This window comes from Canis lupus, chromosome 34, assembly GCF_011100685.1.
Source record: "Canis lupus familiaris isolate Mischka breed German Shepherd chromosome 34, alternate assembly UU_Cfam_GSD_1.0, whole genome shotgun sequence".
Lineage (NCBI taxonomy): Eukaryota > Metazoa > Chordata > Mammalia > Carnivora > Canidae > Canis > Canis lupus.
Genome location: NC_049255.1, coordinates 19,643,086 through 19,662,301, shown reverse-complemented (window position 1 = coordinate 19,662,301; position 19,216 = coordinate 19,643,086). Strand labels below are relative to the sequence as shown.

Here is a 19,216-nt window from a genome sequence, read left to right as displayed (position 1 = left end):
AAGTTCTCTGATTACCATTACTTTCTCAGGTAAGTGGGAAACAAGATTCTGATGGCGAGTAAGGATGGGAGAGGAGGTGTTAAAGGTTTGCAGACAGAAAGAGGTGTGAACAGTCACCTGGATTAGAGAGAATGGCAGTGGTTCTCTGCCAAGACTGTCCATTGGAATCAATTTTTAAAGCTTGGCTTTAAAAAAGGGTACTAAAAAATAATAAATAAAATAAAATAAAATAAAATAAAATAAAATAAAATAAATAAAAAAGCGTACTAATGTCCAGGTCCACTCCATAAAGACTCTGGTTTCATTTGTTCTAGATGGAATTCAGGCAGCACTACCTTTTATGATCTCCCCAGGTAATGCTACTGGAAACCAGAGTTGAGAACCACTGGGCCCAGGGAATAGAGACATGACCTGACAACACCGAAGTCCACTTAAGGATCATGGTCATGAACTAGAGTGGGAGCAGTCAGGACAGTGGTCTGCTTCTCTACCGTCACACTGAGCTGTGGGGGCAGGCATGGTGGGGAGAGTGAGCCTGTGTTAACCGGGATTACGTGAGATTCCTGTAAAGTGCACATGGTTAGAGTCCAGTAAATGAAAGCTGCCGTATTTCTATCACCTGCTAGATGACATATAGGCTCCTTGTAGCCAATATGAAATATAACTTTGTTTTTATCTCACCCAAATGATTCACTCAATTTGTGTCTATCACAGGGTTTCGAAGTCATTTGCAAGTAACTAAAATCACAAATGTATATCCTTAAACATGAAAGTGTCCTGTGGTTCTCTTTTGTGACACTGAACACTACATATGGGATCACGGGAATTCACAGGTCATCTCTCCCACCCACCCTCCTCGAGTCCCAATTTGATAACAATAGTTCTGCGCCAAAGTTTTGTGAAGCCCGTCTCCAGGCCACAACACTGGGAGCCTGCACTTTCAGGGTTCCACATTTGCGATGTCTGTCTGGTGACCTGTACTACTCCCTCTGGGAACGTCCACCCTTGATCCCAGCCCTGAGCCTGGAGAGATCTCTGTGGTGATAAGTGCCATCTCAAGACTCCCTCCCCGAGCCACTGTTGGCTAGGTCCCTGTCCACATCTACCCAACTGCCAGAGAAAGACTGCAGGTGCTATCCTGAGCCTAAACTGTGTGAGCTCGAATGCTAGCAGAGGGCAGAAGCCCTGTGGGGTCCCCTGCTGGCCCCCCAGTGTCCCCTATGGTCAGCTCCTGCCCTCCCTTATCAGTGGATCGCATGCCAAATCCCGCTTGTGAACTTCCTTCTACCCTACCCTAACCGCCCAGGCAAACGCCTACACGGGGATCTCACCTCTTCTACTCTGACCCTACCCGGCCCCACCCCTGCCTCGTGCTCTAGCAGCAATTTGTGCAACCCACATTCATCTGCGTCCTGATTATAGACCCACCTCCCCTCCTAGACAGAGGCTCCTCCAGGGAGAGGCTGGACCTCACATAACCTCATACCTACAGTGCCTCGCAGAGTGTCAGGCCCATCAGGTGGCCAATAACTGAAAATAACTATGACGTGAAAAATAGTTACCATTAAAAAAAATAGTTACCATTTATTATCACCAATTACATGCTGGCACTGGGTTAAGCACTGCACAGGACTCGCACCAATGCCATGAGGTAGCAATGATTAATTGCTACAGATGACAAATTGAGGGTCAGAGAAGATAAGTTCCCAAGTTCATACAGTGAAGAAGTGGCCAACACAACAACAATAAGAACAAGAAGTGGCACATCTGGAATTAAACCCGAGTCTATGTGGCTGCAAAGCATGTGGTGTTTTTCCCAGTGTGATAGGCTCTCGGAGAAAGATGACCCTGCAGATGGTGAGGGGAAGCCAGGGAGTTGCCTCCCAGCCCCCACTCTGGGCGTCACCTGGAAGGCCTGGGGGACAAGAGTAGGACTCTCCAAATGCAGAAGCACGTCCCCGGGAGGTGCCTTTCATCCCTCTCCTGCTTACCTGATCTTTCCTCTCCTCCGGATTTATAGGCCAGAATAAAATGTTCATTGTGTAGAGCAAAAAAGGAACCGCCACAAGCCCTCTGGCAGGAAGCATCTTCTGGGGATTTATTCCTAACACTGTCATTAACCACCCCCAACTCGGGCCCTGGGCCAGCATCCTCCCAACACCATACAATTGACAAAGGCTGTCCCAGCAGCATGCTTGGGTAAGTGAAGGTCCAACCCCACTGCTTTTGTCAGAGTTCCCTTATTGCCCTGCTCCCTCTCTCACCTGGGACAAATTCCTATGACCCTGGTTCCCAATAGAAGGAAAAGAAGAGCAAGGTCCTGAACCTGACTCCACCCACCCTAGGGCCCAGCTCCATGCATCAGCCCAGAGAACTTTCCCTACTCATCTTGCTGCTTGTGTTTCACCTCGAAGGCCAGAAGTGACGAGTGGAAAGGGACTGCCCCGAGTGTTCCCTACCCTGGGCTGCTGCATCTCCCACTGCCTTGACCTTACCTGGAAAGCACCTGCTCATGCTCACTGGGAATGACTGCATCCTGGTCTCAGGAAGCAGAGGGCAAGCATAGTGGGGGAGTGGGGGGCACTGTGCTGAGAACCGGGTCAGCATCCTGCCATCCAGGGGGCCGCTGTCTCACAGAGCTAACACATAGCGGGAGTATGGTGTGTACGAGATGAAGGTTCTTCTCTTTGCTGTAGGTGCCAGCAATTTGAGGGGCCCATCCTGACTTAATGCTGAGCTATAAGGCCTGTCTCAGAATAGCAGAGAGACCAGCAGGATGAGGAACTGGTTCCTTCAGCAGTACAGAGTAGCTTGGCTCTCTAAAACCACCCCATCACCCCCACACACAACAGGGCTTTTGGAACCCCACCACCACCACCACCACCAACTGCCAGTGGCATGCTAGGCCCCACTCCAGACCCTAGAACAATCCCAATCCTTCCTGGGGCAAATGAGAGTTGCCTCCAGACCACACTAGCGGAGTCCTGAGGTCTGGCTGCCAGCCCACCCTGGTGTGCTGTGTTAGAGACCGATGTCTTAGAGGCCAGGGCCCTGCCTTGTTCTCAGCAGCACTCCTGAAAAGTAAAGACCGCTCCAGAGGCCCCTGGCATCTGTCCTTCCTGTCCCTCCTCCAGACCGCGAGCCTCCACCAGACAGACATCGGGGGGGCCTGCTTGCCTGGCAGCTCCGACATTCCTTCCCGTAGCCTGGCACGTCTGGAACACCCTCCTCTGCCCTGTGTAACTCACCAAGCTGTTCACAGCTGTCCCTCCCGCCTCGACACTGGCCCAGACGTTGCCAGCAACCAGGAAGGCAGGGGCCTCCTCTCGCCCGCCCGGCGACGGGAGACACCCAGACAGAGGACCTGCCTCCCTCCCTCTCCGCTACCTCCCATCACAGCCTCCAGCTGCCTGTCTGAGTCAGGGCGGCACAGCTCCTTGCCTGGTGACCAAGTTGCGTGTTGCAGGCCTGCAGGGAGCAAGTCCGGGACTGTGGCGGGTTTTATGGCCCCCTGTGGGTGCTCTAACACATGTCTCTAAGTTCTCAGAAGGGCAAGGGGTGTGCCAGCAATAACAAACCCTTCTGTGTAGCTCTTTTATACTTTGTCATCTTTTCACATCAATGATCTAATTTGAACATAAAAACAAATCTGAGGGTAGGCAGCCCCACAATTATCATTTCCTTTTATGGGTAAGGAAATTAGGGGTAAGATTAAGTAGCTTGAGGCTACACACAGCTACAGTCTGGACCACAATTAGGTTTTTATATTTACCTAAAATTTACATGTAAGATAGATTTATATTTCATCAGTCTGTATGTAGGTAAATTATGTACAGTTACCTAGAAAGTCTTTACCTATAAAAAATGTCTTTTATATCTATTTGTGTTTTTATGTTTCACAAAGGTGGCCACTGAAGGTCTTCCGTGCACCACAAATCACAGAGCAGTAGAAAACCGTGGCCTTTGGCGTGCTGGCAGCTCGGGGGATTCAAGCCGAAGTGCAGGCAAATAAATCTGTCTCTCAACCTCAGGTTCCCATCTGTACCAGAGGGATAATTATACCCATCCTCTAGGGTTGATGGGCAGCCTGGAGTGGAGATACGGTGTGTCACACCTGGCACACGGTGCACGCTTAATGAACAGTGTCTACGCTTTCATCCATCCTTTGTTCTCCAACCATCGCAAAGTAGTACTCACGGCTACCCAGACATGCCAAACCTTCACTGCTCCAAGCTTGTGCTCCTGCTCCCCCGTAGGCCAGGGATGCCCTTCTCCCGTTCAAGACCTATCAGAACTCTTCCCGTTCTTCAGCACCCAGTTCAAACCCTATCTCTTTGGTGAAACCTTCCCCTTCATCCTCTGCGCCCCAGCACCCACTGGATCATCTGGTTTACAGCATCTCATCCTGCCTAGAGTTCAGAGTTCACAGAACTGACTCACCAACTTCCCCATGAAAAGACAATGTTTTATTCATCTATTTTATCCCCCATCTGCTTTCCATACCCTGAGCATCAGTACTTAACAATACTTTTTTTTTTTTTCTATTTATTTGTTTGAGAGGAAGAGAGGCAGCATGGGGTGTGGGGGGAGGGCCAGAGGGAGAGGGACAAGCAGACTCCGCACTGAACGAGGAGCCCCACGCAGGGCTCCATCTCAACACCCTGAGATCACGACCAGAGCTGAAACCAAGAGTCGGACCTTTAACCAACTGAACCACCCAAGCGCCCCAACAACACCTTTTGACAACCTCATACAAAATTATACAGAACTAAAAGCCACCCAAGATCCCACCACCCAGAAAAAAAAAAAAATAGATGAGTATCATTCTTCACATGTCTCTACATTTGCATGTGGATAGAAAGGTGGAAGAGGGAAGACTGCAAGAAACAAGGATGGCTGGAACTACTAAATAAAATAGTTATTTTTTAGTTTTGAATGTTATTTTATCTCCATTCTACATAAAGGTTAAGTTTTTAAAGAGCTGAACTTTTCATGAATGTTTCTCCACCAAAACAGATATTATTTCCTTAAAGATGCCTCCGAGCTTAAGAAAAGAAGGAGTTGAAAGGTTGGAACCATGACTTTTTCTCTTTAGACAGGACGGGAGCGGGGAAAGTTAGCAACATCCGCATCCTCCCATGTCCTCGCCCAGTCTTCCACTTCCCTGACCTTCTTGGTACTTCTCACATTCTATTCCTTAGCCTTCCTGCCCACCCTTGCTTCACTTCTATTTGAGTGGATTAAGGGCTCACCACTCTCTCTGTCTCTCAAATAAATAAACAAATCTTTAAAGGAGGGGGTATTCACCAAATGACCCTTAACCCTGCCTTCCTAGGTACACCTTGGGTTCATCCTTTTCGTTGGCAAGTAGGTTTTCCCAAGAAGGGCTCCTCTGTCCTACCTTAGAATTCTTGCTCTCGTGACAACTGGCCACCTGCCTTATTCCTGCAGAGTGAGTCGCATCAGTGTTGAAGTCTTCGGTCACACTGCCTTTCCCTCAGAACCCTCTGAGTATTTCTTCTCTGCGTTCTCAAGTGTTCCCCTGCTGCTGATCAAGCCTGAGGCCCAGGCTTCTGCTCTGGGCAGAGCTGAAGTGCTCCCAATATACACCTTCCTCCTTTTCCTTTTTGTTATAGGAGGCCTTCCCCAAGCCTGAGTTCTAAAAGGGTGCTCAGCCCCCCCCCAGCTGGAGATGCTCTCCCAGCCTCCTTTACAGTCAGGTGTGTCTGTGTTTTGGTCAGTTGACGGTGCGCAGAAGTGACATGTGTCTCTACAGATGCCCCAATGGCCATTCTGAGAGATCACCTCTGCAGGCCTTTTAGATCTCTGATTTTCCCTGATTAATTTCCTTATCATTGTTCCCAGCATATAGTGTGATTCTCCTCGAGCCTTCCCTAACAACTTGGTTTTCAGTACGTACAGCTCTGTTCCTTTATTAACTTCTCCACGGTGATGTCCGTATCATTTGTTTCCTTATTCTCTGTTTCATTCCACAGTTTGCTCATCTTGTCTCTGAGCTCTCCACTGATTATTTTTCAAAAAACTGTATTTGAATGCTCAAATGGATACTGTCTCTCCAACCCAAGAGCCGACTCCAAGCCCGAAACTAGCTTGGGAGATGGGGAGAACAGGCCAAAGGGATCCCACTTTTCATTGGGAAAGATGGAATAATTTTACTCATAGGTCATCTGTGGTCATCCACCATCCTGATCCTCATTCTTAAAGGAACAGCTCAAGACCCACCTGTTCAAATCTCTGCCAGCCTAGATTGATGGCACCCTCTCCAGCCCCCAACAGTTTCTCTGAACTAAACATTCACAGGTAACACATGGGCTTCTAAGTGACCCTGGAACTTAAGAGAAAGGGCAAGAGTCTTCTTCTCCCCTGTCACACATGGTTAGGCACATAAAGGTTTTCTCGGAAGGCCTCTGGAGTCCTGATTTTCTGAATGAAAAGGAGGGCAAAAACTAGAACGAATACTCAGAAGAGATGCCTTCAACACCAAACCCACTAATCCCAATTTAACTCTATGTTGGAAGACACCATGATGCGGGTGGAAGGAAGAAGATTCAGTAGGATATTACCCTTAAAAGATCAAAAGGGAAGGCACAAGCACCTTAGCCAGCAAGCTAGACCTCCCCACCCTGCCTCTGCAGGCACTGCTGTGGGATTAGTCCAAGTACAAGCACCGAAATTCATTTCCTGGCTGACTCTGAGCAAGTCGAGGAACCTGCTTCAGCCTTTGATGCCTTCCTTACCTGCTAAACGGAGGTGATAATGGTATCTGCCACATGGGGAAGTTGTGAAAATCATAGGGAATGCAAGTGATGGCCCAACCCAGGCCCACCACTTCCTGCCTTATGTGCTCTCCTCCAGGAACACCAACCTGCTAGTGGTCCCCCCACACCTTTGCTCCCACAGCTCCTTCTCCTCCAAATACCCTTTCCCTGGAGGGCTAAAAGCTACTGCCCTCCGAGACCCAGCTTAGGGGGTCACCTGCTCCAGAAAGCTTTCCCAACCATGCTGTACCTTCTTCCTTGCTTCATGATATTTTTCATACAGTTTTGTAACTATCATCTGCATGCCCTCCTCCAACTAAGCTCCTGAAGAACAGAACTGTGGGAATGTCTGGGTCTCTGTTCTAAAAATGCACATTGTACAAGGGCTATGGCAGGCATTCAATGTTTGTTGAATGAACGAACAAAGCAAGGCCTCCGAAAAGAGGAAGAGGGTGACATGGGAGGTCTGTCTGCCACTAATTTCCAAGGCCCTGCTTGTTACACTGAATACATGTGGGCACGTTATCTACAACACATGCTCTTTATGTAAATATTCCCAATGCCTAGCACAACAACTAGCACATAATAGGCACTCAAAAAATATTTGATGAATAAATTAATGTTGAATAAACTTTAAAAGAGAAGAAATTGTTTAAGAACAACAGGTGCAAGATAAGCCCTTAACAATGTCTTTATTGAGTTGCATTTAAAAGCTAAAAGCATGGAAGGCACCCACCAATCTGTGGCCATACTCACCACTAGTGTGTTTATTCCCAGTCATAACAGATAATGAATCAGGTGGGTATCCTAGCTTTAAAAGGCAAGCAAAAAATAAATAAATAAAGGCCAAACCAGGCTTGACGCAAACAACTTTTACCAAAAAGGGGAATGAGCAAATGCTATCCACACATGACTGTCCCACGAATTCTTTCCCTCATATGTTCTCAGGGGAATGATAGAAAACTTCCATCAGCCCCTCTAGGGAGAATTTCAGCCAAGCTCCCAGTGAAACTAAGGGTGAGACCACTTCTCAGATTCAAAGGACTTAGAATTATTAGCAGTAGAAAAATCCTGTAACTTAACACAGAGAAAAAGCTATGCCCCATGCCAGCCTCAGTCCTTAGCAGCAGTGAACCTTTGGGTGAGTCTCTACCCCTCTCTGAAGCTCAGCCTTCTCATCTGCAAAATGGAGCTACTGATACCCAGACATGGAGTGTGGCTGTGAGGACTGCATGTATGAGAGAACATATAGTGTTTCATCAGGGCCAAGAGCACAGCAAAAGCCCAGAACACAGTGAACTTGCCAGGTCGCCCTCACAAGACTCCACTAAAGCTTAACTCCAAGAGGCTCTTCCTTTTCCGCCGACGGAAAAGGACGACGAGCATTATATATGGCTGGTACTGTCAACTCTAGCCCGGAGGACCTTCAAGAGGTTGCAAAGGGTAGAGTGTTGCTAAAATTAAAGCTGAATGACGTCTCAGCACTGCTAGGGAAACCAGGAGATGGATGCAAATTTAGAAAGACTGTAATAAAAAAAAAAATTTACAATCAACCTCCTGGGACATGTAGTTCTTTTCTGGTTGCCAGATTTCCTGGTCATCTAAAGTGTATGTGATATATTTATTACTGTGGAAATAATTTATGAATATAAAGTCAGGTAGAGCTGCAGCCAAGGACAGAACAGGAGGAGGGTTGCCAAGATCCAGGGAAACAACGTGTAAGCCTCCCTGGAAGGCGTCTGTTCGATGCCACCTGCACAAAACAGGTGAGACCTGCTCCGGGTCCTTCCTATGGAACTTGCCCCAACCCTGCAGCCCTACTTTGCCTCTTTCTGCTTCTTGCCCCACGGTCCTAGACTCCCAAAGTTGGAAGGGGCTTCGCAGGCATCTAGGTCAACTCACCAGCCAAGCCCCAATCCTCTGATGGCCAACAAGGTCATGTGCGACGTTGGCTCCAGTACTCCCACGACCTGCCCCGGGACGTTGCCTGCTCCACAGCTGGCCAAGTGGGCTCTGTAGGGTCCTTCCAGTCTGCCACCCTGCAACATCTGCCCCAACCTGCGCTGGTCCTCCCCTCCCCAACAACCGCTCTGCGTGCTTGGTAGCCTTTTTCCATAGGAAGAAGGTGCCTTTAATTATCTCCTGCAGCCAAGAACATCCAGTTTCCACATTTATCCCACCTCCGATACAGAAGACACCTCTGTCTTCTAAGTGGCCCGTCTCCGGGTGCGCTGCATTTTCCCACGATCTGCATCGGAGCCAAGGAACACTCCAGAAGGGTCTGATCAAGCAGAAAGGGCAGAGAGCCCCGGTGCACTCCCTCCTCTAGGCCTGGCATCAAATGCCCCCTCCTTCCCTCCTTCCCTCTCCCCCCTCGATCCCCATCCCTCCAGTTCTAGTCGCCCTCCCCACTCCCTGCATGCCCCCACCCCCTACACACACACACACACACACACACACACACACACACACACACACACACGGGGTCTCCTCGGGCCCTGGGAACAGAAACAAACTTGGCAGTGCCAGGGACAGTGCAAGGAGGAGGAGACGGTGATGACGCAGCTCAGTGTCTTGCCCTTGCAGCCTAGGGCACCCAAACAGCCAGGCTATCTCCAAAAATAACCCCATCCAAACAGTCAACCTCTTAGTAATTTCCCGGGAGCCCTTCGTTCCAGCTTTCCAGGGTGTGGTCCCCAGTATCCCTGTGCCCATTTCCCTCACCACCCTTTCCAGAGCTTAATGGATTGGCTTCATTTAACCAGTGACATCTCCAACCTTTGTCCCATAAGTTGAGGGTCTAAATACAGTTCGAAATACGTTTTTATGGAACATTTTTATGGTTCAGTAAACATCCCAATATAGAGCATAATGTAGCTATGAAAAAGAAAAAGCATCTGTATACGCTGATAGGGAAAGATCTTCAGTACATATAGTACAGTGGAAAAGGCAGGTTTGTCATGGATGGGCGGAATGAGATGGAATCTATTCACTGATTCTTTTTCTTTTTTTAAAGATTTTATTTATTTATTCATGAGAGGCACACAGAGAGAGAGAGAGAGAGAGAGAAACAGACTCCACACAGGGAGCTCGATGTGGGATTCGATCCCAGGACTCCAGGGTCATACCCTGGGCCAAAGGCAGGCGCTAAACCGCTGAGCCACCCAGGGATCCCCCACACGGATTCTATTCATAACCATGAATACACACATAAATGTACATACCAAAGGGGCTGAAGGACCCACAAAATACAAAGAGTAGTCACTTCAGAGAGAAGTGGGATTGTGGAATATGGCAAAAGGTGAGGGGGTTAATGTTTTACCCTGTTTGAATATTCTAAGAGGAAACAGGTTTCATTTACTGTGTGTATGAAGAAGCCCCCTGACCTTAGGGATATATTTCTCCTTTTGTCATCGAGCATCTCAGAGCTGGAAGTGGCCTGGAGAGCTCAGAGTTGGGTCCCTCAGGAGGGGTGACATGCACCTTGCCTAACATATAGCTAGCTAGTGACAGCCGGAGACCACAAGCCAAAGCACTAGGCATAGTGCTGACATAGTGGCACCCCAAGAGGATTAAAGAGAGGGCTTCAACTTAATTACTAAAACAAATCAACTTTCTTCTTTTAGTTGAGTCAGAAATTCCTACTTGGAGGAACAGCCAGATAGAAGAAACCAAGCTCATCACACCTGGAGGAAAAGGGGTCCCAGACAGGGCCCGTCACTCAGGCACAGCCAGCAGGCCCTACCTTTCCCGGGCCTCCGTGCACCCATCTGTGAGTCAGAGGGAAAAGCTGAGCGGAAGGGAACAAGGAGAGATTCACGGGCATGGGGTGCAGTGTGCGGCAGGGGCTCCCCTGAAGCAGTCGCCACCTCCTCAGGATGAGACTGGCAGCAACACTCCCTGAATGCGTCTCTGGTGGTGGGGCCACCAGGCTGTGACCTCGCTGCCACAGGGAAACTGCCTCTCGGGAAGGGAAGGCTGGTTCAAGCCTGACTCCGTGACCTAACGTGGAGCTGCTTGGGCTATCATATGGATTACCTCATTCAGTACTTGCCAAACGTTTGTGAGTGTGCTCGAGGAAATTCACAAGTCACATGCCAAGCGCAGACAATTGGCAAAAGGTGGGGACACTCTGCAAAATTAGGCCTCCCGACTCTAAATTCAGCGTTCTTTCTATCCTGTCAGTGTGGGATGAAGCAGCCAGGGCGTCCTCACTTGAGCAGTAAAGCTCCAGAAGTTCTACAGTTGGCACCCCCCCCCCCGTCACACACACACACACACACACACACACACACACACACACAGAGTCCCATAACAGTCACAGCAGACACTGGCTCTAAGAGCAGCACCACTCAATGCCTCAAATATGCATCATGCTGATAAGGTATCTGCGATGTGCTTCAAAGTCATGTGGGGCTATAGATCAGCTCTAAGTTGTGATAATTGTTGAAGATAAGTGATTGTTTACAGGGGTTTATTACACCATTCTTTCTACTTTGGCATATTTGAAATTGTCCATAAGAAGACTTTTTGGGGTGCCAGGGTGGCTCAGTCCGTTAAGTGTCTGACTCTTGATCTCCAAGATCTTGATCTTGGTCATGAGTTTGAACTTCAAATTGGGCTTCACACCGGGCATAGTGCCTACTTAAAAAAAAAATAAAAATAAAAATAAAAATAAAAGAAGAAGAAGAAGAGGAAGAAGGAGACTTTTTTATAATGCATCATGCAAGTGATCATTTCCTTCTCAATTTGTCACCTAGTAGGCGTTCCATTTCAATGAACTTTCTGCTTCCCTCAGCACAGAAAACCACACAATGGCCTGCTCTCATGTTAAGAAAAAATACGGCCACGGTTTCTGCAAGTTGTGAAAAATCTCGACAATAATAGCCATCACTTAGTGAGTCCTTCCTGTGTACCTGTCACTGCACTGGACCCTTTAGCTATGATTTCATTTAATCCTTACAGCGGCCCAGTGAAGTAAGGGCTGTGCTGCCCATTTTATAGAGAAGGACACTGAAGTTCAGTGAGCTTAACTAGCTTGTCCAGGTCTACACCCGTGATAAATGATGAGCAAGAATTCAAATCCTTCATCACAAGAAAAAAAAATTCTATACGTGTGGTGGTGGATTTTTTTTTTTTTTTTTTAAGATTTTTAAATTTAGGGCAGCCCAGGTGGCTCAGAGGTTTAGCACCGCCTTCCGCCTGGGGCCTGAACCTGGAGACTGGGAATTGAGTCCCATGTCGGGCTCCCCGTGTGGAGCCTGCTTCTCCTTCTGCCTATGTTTCTGCCTCTCTCTCTTTCTCTCTCTCTCTCTCTCTCTGTGTGTGTGTGTGTGTGTGTCAGGAATAAATAAATAAAATCTTAAAAAAAATTTTTTAAATTTATGTATGAGAGAGAGTGGGGGAGGGGGAGAAGCAGAGGGAAAGGGACAAACAGAGTCTGTGCTGAGCATAGAACCTGACTCCAGCCTCGATCTCATGACCTTGCGATCATGACCTGAGCTGAGACCAAGAGTCAGATGCTTAGCTGACGGAGTCACCCAGGTACTCCTTAACTAGACTTATTGTGGTGATCATCTCACAATATACACAAATATCAAATCACTAAGTTGTATGCATGAAACTAATACAATGTTGTGTATCAGTTACACCTCAGTAAAAACGAATCAAATCCTGAATTACTTGTGCTCTAAACTTCTACTGCTCCCCCAATACGTAATACTTTAGCACTTGGAAGACTTCATATGTAATTGGGACTGAACCTATGAAGGTTTTTTTTTTTTTTAAGATTTTATTTGTTTGAGGGGATAGGGGCAGAAGGACAAGTAGACTCCTCACCAAGCAGGGAGCATGGAGCTGAGCTCTTTTGATCTCAGGGTCCTGAGATCAAGACCTGAGGCCAAAGTCAAATGCTTAACCAACTGAACCACATAGGCATCCCTATAAAGTTTTTAAATGATCATATCCTTTAAAATGTGACCCAGTTATTTTAACCTTAGCATTTTATCCTATGGAAAGTACCTTGAAATATAAACAGAGATTTATTCACAAGCATGTTAATCACAGCATCAATTACCATACGGCAAATTAGAAGTGGCTGGGGTAACCCCATCCCAGAAACCTTCCTAATGCTTCCTCTGTGCTCCCGTAGTACCCTGAACCAGTCTCTTGCTCCCCAGTGTCCTCCCCTGGACCATGAGTTTCTTTAAAGCTGAGTTCTTCTCATATATCTTTGGTTTAGAGTGAGCACTAGAATACATGAGGACTGAATTAGTAAATGACCATGGAGTTGCTTACTTAATACCCACAGAAACTGTTCAAGTTGTTTGGAGGTCACAAGAGTAGGACTAGAACCCAAAGTCACATGCAGGGCCCTTCTCCCTCCACCTTAGACTTTAAACTTTTTCTAAAATAACAAGTAACATAAAAATGGCTGGAGTTTGGGGGCGCCTCGGTGGCTCAGTCAGTTAATTGGCCGACTCTTGGTTTTGGCTCAGGTCATGATTTCAGGGTGGTACCCACATCAGGCTGGATGTGAAGCCTGCTTAAGATTCTCTCTCCCTCTACCCCCACATGTGCTCGCTCGCTCTCTTAAAAAAAAAATAGCTGGAGTTTGAATGCTCGAAGCAGATTGAGATAGAAGGAGGATGTTGGAGGCTCCTCCCTCCACAGGCACTCGCTGAAATATCACTGAAGTGATCAGAGCCCTTGGGCCACGTGACCTCAGATGTGCTGAGCAGCGGATACGGGTGATGAATGAAAGATGTAGCTTTGATGCTGATGTCAACCATGACATGTGTATCTGAGAAGGTTGAGCAAGAAAGGCAAGTGATAATGCGCATACAGCATGTTCTCAACCATTTAGAGAAAACAAATCCATTAGGAAAAAAAAAAAGAACAGAGGGAAAATTGCCAAATGTTAACAGTGGTTACCTTTGAATAATGGAATCTTTTTCTGTTTCTCTATACTTTTTTGTACTTTCCAAATTGTCCTCCATGGGCATACCTGATTTTCATAATCTGAACAATAAATAAAATTTAAGTCACCAAATGGATTCTGAAGGCTACCCTGAACCCTACCCATTACCGTAGTAATGACTTGAAACTGAATCGCTATGTTACTGTTACAGCTAAGATTAGAAAGAATCCATCAATTGGAACCAGAACGACATCATGTAGTTTCAGTATACATGCATACAAGCGAGAAAAAGGTGTTTTTCCCCAACTCGGCTTTTACTGAACAAATCACTGATACCAGGTCTAAGCAAATTCTCAGTATTATAATGTTCCAGAAGATTACTACAAATGTCACTAATGAACTATTCTTGTCATTTTTTAATGAAACCACATCCTCACACTGGTAGAAAGTTACATTCTCTTTGAAGCCTTCCCTCTTCTACTGGCTCATTTACCACCTGCTCTTGGTTTGACTCATGAAGAAAAGGGCAACCCCTCCCCACCCCCACAGGTCAATATTGAGATGAATTAGATCTATTTTCTGTGGGTTTCTGAGGACAATCTCTAAAAGGGAGATCCAAATGTGTTCTGAGCAAGAGTGACAGGGCACAGAATGGATCTGCCTCTTTGTAACTCCGGGTCAGCAAAGGACCCCACCCCTAGCCTGCCTGCTTACCAGTAAATACGAAATGGATGAATGGAATCACTTCAGATTGCACAACCTGGGCATGAACGTTATAGTTTTCTTTTTTGTTTGTTTTTTTACTAGGTTTATTTACCTTAGAATCACATATGCCTCACAACCACTCACGGCCCCTTTACAATTTGGCAGACATTCATACCTCTTTGCTAACTAGGTAGGGCCTCCTATTTTAAGCAGGGTCTCCTATTTTACCCTGTGGGGTTACTCTCCCACCAACATTCTCTACCACCTACAAAGCCGGTGAGTACCCAAGCCTGCCAAGAGGTCTGAGCGGTCATAAGCATGCGTCACATGACTTGATACCCAAAACAAGTCCAGGAGACACAGACCCAATCTTCCCCTCACATTATCCAATCATATCCTCACAGAACACAGGAGAGAAGGGTTGACTCAAACCCGCTCCTCTGATTCTAAGGCGTAAGCATCTTCCATCCCACTAGCACAGTCTGTGCAGACACTGGGCAGGAAGGACGATCAGTGCACTTCCTAAGGAAGGAAACTGCAGCCGCTAAGTGGGGTCTCTGTTTTCTGGCTTCTTGTTGTCTTTTGCTTTAGGATTATGCTCAAGGCAGCTCCCTGCTGGGAAAGCAAGCAATAGACAGGGAAACACGGAGGAGGCCAGGACCAGGGTAAAGTAAATGCTAACTATGATGATAACGTGATGATAACCATAATCTTCTTTACCATAGCTACCACAGGGATCCAGGGCTTTGTTTAATAACCAATACCTATTTAAATCCTTAAGGAACTCATTCTCTGACTTAGAGGGTGTTGTTATAACAACCATCATAACTTTGACTTTACTCTGGGGTGCCAACAACTCATTTGATGCAACAGTTTTCCTTTTACACAAAAAGAAACACTAAAAGCAGACACCTGGCTGCATGTCCTGGGGCAAGTGATTTCTCCTCTTTGGGGCTCACTTTTCCCATCTGGAAAAGAAAAGGGTCTGGCCAAATGATTTCTGAAGTTCCTTAGGCGAGCATCCTGATAAGAAAACTATACTCCCAGGCCCTGTGGAATGACCACAAACACGAAACCCTCCAGAACCCCTAAGAAAAGAAACAAGTGTAACCAGGAGATAACAGGGACAGGACATGAGCTCTGGGGAAACCCGGACTCGAAGTGGTTTTTTGGTTTGGGTTTTTTTTTTTTTTTTTTTTTTTTTTTTTTTTGGTTTTCCAACTTTCCCACTGCCAAATATAAAAATAGGCAGCTAACTTCCACAGAACTCTCAAAAAGAATTTAATTAAATAAAATCAATGAAAACAATGCTTTGTTCTCCCACAAGTGGCTCAGGAGTAGCCCCCTTAAGAAACACTTTCTTCCCTGCGGGGCTGATGTCAACAGCCCCATGCTTAGACCCAAACAAAGACCTCCTGGCACAGGGATGAGAGGCGAAAACATCTAAGTCTCCACAGTTGGCCCCATTCCAATCTGAGGGCAAAGGGGCAGCGGGTAGAGAAAAATAACTAACCTTATGAAAGGCTAGGAGGAGAGTCAAGAATTATTAAATCTATTTTTTCTCAAATGAATAAAACACTCTTGAAAGGGATAATGGAAGGGTGCAGCTTTCAATCTGAATTACTTTCTTTGTTTAACTCTGTTCTGCCTATGGCCACTGACTTTTGACCACAGAATCCTGGTTTTGCCTTCCGTGGCTGGCAAGGCTGGGAGGGGCAGTATGGGAGTTGGGAGACCCATACTCAAACCCTGTTTCCGATTTCACTTGTCTTAAACTCAGATAAGCGGCTGCACCTTCCAGGTCTCCATTTCCTGCTTGTAAAACAAGAGGGTTCACCAGATGCCCCTCTAGATCCGCAGGAACAGTGGGTTAGGGATGATGGCCCTCGGGTTCTCCCCAGGGCCGGGCTGAACCCCCATAGGTACCGGCAGCCCCACCGAGCACGGAGCACCGTCTGGCAGGGGTGCCTCCACTCCCGCACACCCACCACCCCCACTCCCCCACTCCCACAACCCGAGGGGCTCACCTCTGCACCAACACCCTCACCTAAGAGGCCAATTCGCCCTCCCTCCCACGTCCCCACTGCCAGAACAGGTCTGATGAACTAAACCTGCCAAGCTGAGCAGAGCATGTGTGTAAGCAAAGAAAAAGCAAAACCAGCAAGAGCCCTCTCTTATCAGGACCTCAGAATTTCGCTCAAACTGATAGAACTGAAAGATGCGAGCGTCCCTACCCAGAACAGGAGGCCTCGGCGAGCCTCGCTTGTAAAAACACCTAAGAAGCCCCGAGCCTAAAGGGGCCGAGGACACCCGGGCTGGCTCTTCGCAAGGAAGGGACCAACGAGGCTCAGCGCAAGCAGAAGGCCGAGGAGACGAGCCCGCGCCGCCGCCGCCGCTGCCTCCCGGGGCGCTCGCTCTCTCCCTCCGCGGGCCGAGGCTCGCGGTCTCCCCCCGGGGCCGTCGCCCGAGGGCAGGGCCAAGGCGGCGCTGGGCTCCGTCCTGCCTCCGGGCGGGACCCGCGGACCCTTAATTCGACCCTGGTCCCGACGCGCGGTGGGGGCGACGGGCGGTCCGGGTCACATCAAGGGACGCGTCGCGGCCGGGGCAGGTCTTGGCCTGGGGTGAGCTTTCCGTAACTGCTTTCGCGTTTCGCTTTCCCCTTTCTTTGGAGGGCCGAGGGCGCCTCTCCGGTGTCTCCGCGGCCCTCCCGCAAGCGGCGCCCCCAGCGCGGCTCGCTGCCCCGGGCTCCGCAGGGCGGCCCTCGCAGGGGGACCCCCGGGGGGTCCCCGGCCTGGGCGCACGTGCGACTTGTGGCGCCTGAGCCCCCGCCCCCGCCCCCGCCGCAGGCCTCAGTTTCCCGGTCTGTAAGGCCAGAGCCGGAAGCCGCGGGGGGCGGAGTCTGCGAGGCGTCCCACACCTGACCCGGGGCGCGGCGGAGAAGCGGGGCTCCCGGGGGCCGAGAGCACGTGGGTTTGTTGTGGGTCCGCAGGCTGGCGGAGCCGGGGGGAAGCAGGGCGGTCCCCGGCCGGGACACACACGCGCGCACACGCACGCACACCCCGGCCCGCCAGCGAGACCGCTCAGGCGGCGCTGGGCACCGGCTCCGAGCGCCCCGGGCGCGCCCCGCGCCCCGCCACCCCGCGCCTCCCCGCGCCTCCCCGCGCCCAGGGCTCCGCTCCCCTCCCGCGCCCCGCGCCCCGCGCCCCGCCACGCCGCGCCCCACCCCGCGCCCCGGGCCCCGCTCCCCTCCCGCGCCCCGCTCCCCTCCCGCGCCCCGCGCCCCGCCACCCCGCGCCTCCCCGCGTCCCGGGCTCCGCTCCCCTCCCCGCCCCGCGCCCCTCTCGCGCCCCTCCCGCCGCCCGCCTCCCCTCCCGCGCCCCGCCGCCCGCCCCCGCCCGGCCCGGGCCCCGCGGCCGCCCTGCGCACCCGACTCACCCGCTGCGGCCGCTCCGCCCGCTCCGCGCCCTCGCCCTCGCCGGCCGGCGGCCGCTCCTTTTGTTAGCGCCGGGCAGTGCCCCAGGCGTCCTCGCCAGCCCGGCCCGGCCCCGCGCTCCCCTCCCCCAGGTGCCGCCCGACTCGCGCCCCGCGGCCGCAGGGGAGCCGGGCAGCTGCGAGCCGGGCGCCGGGTCCGGCGGGAGGGGCTGCTGGGACGGGGGGGGCCGGGGCGGAGGGTGGAGGGGCCCGCGAGGGAGGGGGAAGAGCGCGGCGGAGGGGCGGGGGAAGCGGCGGCCTCCGTTATGCAAATAGTCGGGCCGACGGGGTGGGTCCCCGGTCACACGGCGCCGCGAGCCCCCTGGCGTGGCCCTGGGGGGGGGGCTAGGAAGCGGGCCTCGGGGCTAGGGGTGCCGGGTGAGCGCAGCGCGGGGTGCCGGGACCCTGCCTCGGGCTGGGGAGGTCGGCGCAGGGACGGGGGAGGGGCGAGGCCTGCGCGGGGACCCCGGGGCTCGCTCCCCGCCGCGCCCCGCAGGTCCCCGACGGGTTGGTCCTAACCAGCGCGAACTATAAATCCTGGCTCTGCTACCGACCGGCTGCGTGACCCTGAGCGAGTCGCTTTACCTCTCGGAACTATTGTCACGTAGAATATGAAGCCACGAGATCCCTTTCACGGGGTTTGACAAGAACCTGCCGACGTCGGGCGTGGCGCGTCCCGGGCGCTGTGGAACCCCGCAGACAGAAGGGAACGTGGGCCGGGAGCTGCCTGCGGGCTGGGGCGCGAGGCCTGAGGTCGGGGGGCGGGGGGAGGCCGCGGGGTGCTTTCCTTTCACAGAGGCTGATCTGGGGCTGCGCGGGGAAGGCCAGAGGAAACCGCAGGTTGAGCAAGCGTCGCCGCTCTATACACACTAACCATCCCTGCCGCCTCTCCAGTCCCCTAGAAAGAAGGGTGTGACTCCCAACAGCAGTCATCATCACCCAAGTGGATTCTGGGCACCCACTTGGCACCAGGCTCTGTGCTGGAGGGAAGGGAGGAGTGGAAGGTAGGCTGGGTCCCCTGGGGACACGATGTACCGTGGGTGAAGCCCAGACACAGAACTCCCTCTCTCTCCAGATCGAGGTGACCACTCCCCACCACCAACTTGAGAAAGGGGAGCTCACATCCTCCTCTCAACCCCATCACCCTTCTTCCAAATCTTGCTTCCTTCTTTCCCAGATCCCTGCCCCCTTCTCGGCTGCTGAGGAGCGTTACTGCTCAGTACAGAGCTCCAGGTGGAGGAGGTGTCAAGCAGGGTGAATTCAAATCTCCATGACCCACTCGCTGTGTATTGGTTGGAGTTCCTCAACCTCTGAATCCCTTTGAACCCCTTTCCTCTTCTGT

General features: G+C 50.7%; 1 protein-coding gene across 4 annotated transcripts in view; it reads right to left on the bottom strand.

The window, feature by feature from the left end:
• ST6GAL1 (ST6 beta-galactoside alpha-2,6-sialyltransferase 1) overlaps window positions 1-18,798 on the bottom strand; it is a 121,261-nt gene extending 102,463 nt beyond the window's left edge. For 3 of the 4 annotated variants that reach the window (XM_038583653.1, XM_038583649.1, XM_038583655.1), the window contains exon 1: window positions 17,839-17,957. The gene's annotated coding sequence lies outside the window, so the exon portion shown is untranslated. Of the gene's footprint in view, window positions 1-17,838; window positions 17,958-18,459 lie in introns of those variants that run through there. The other variant, XM_038583652.1, reaches the window with a different exon arrangement.
• Between the last annotated feature and the right edge of the window lie 418 nt (window positions 18,799-19,216).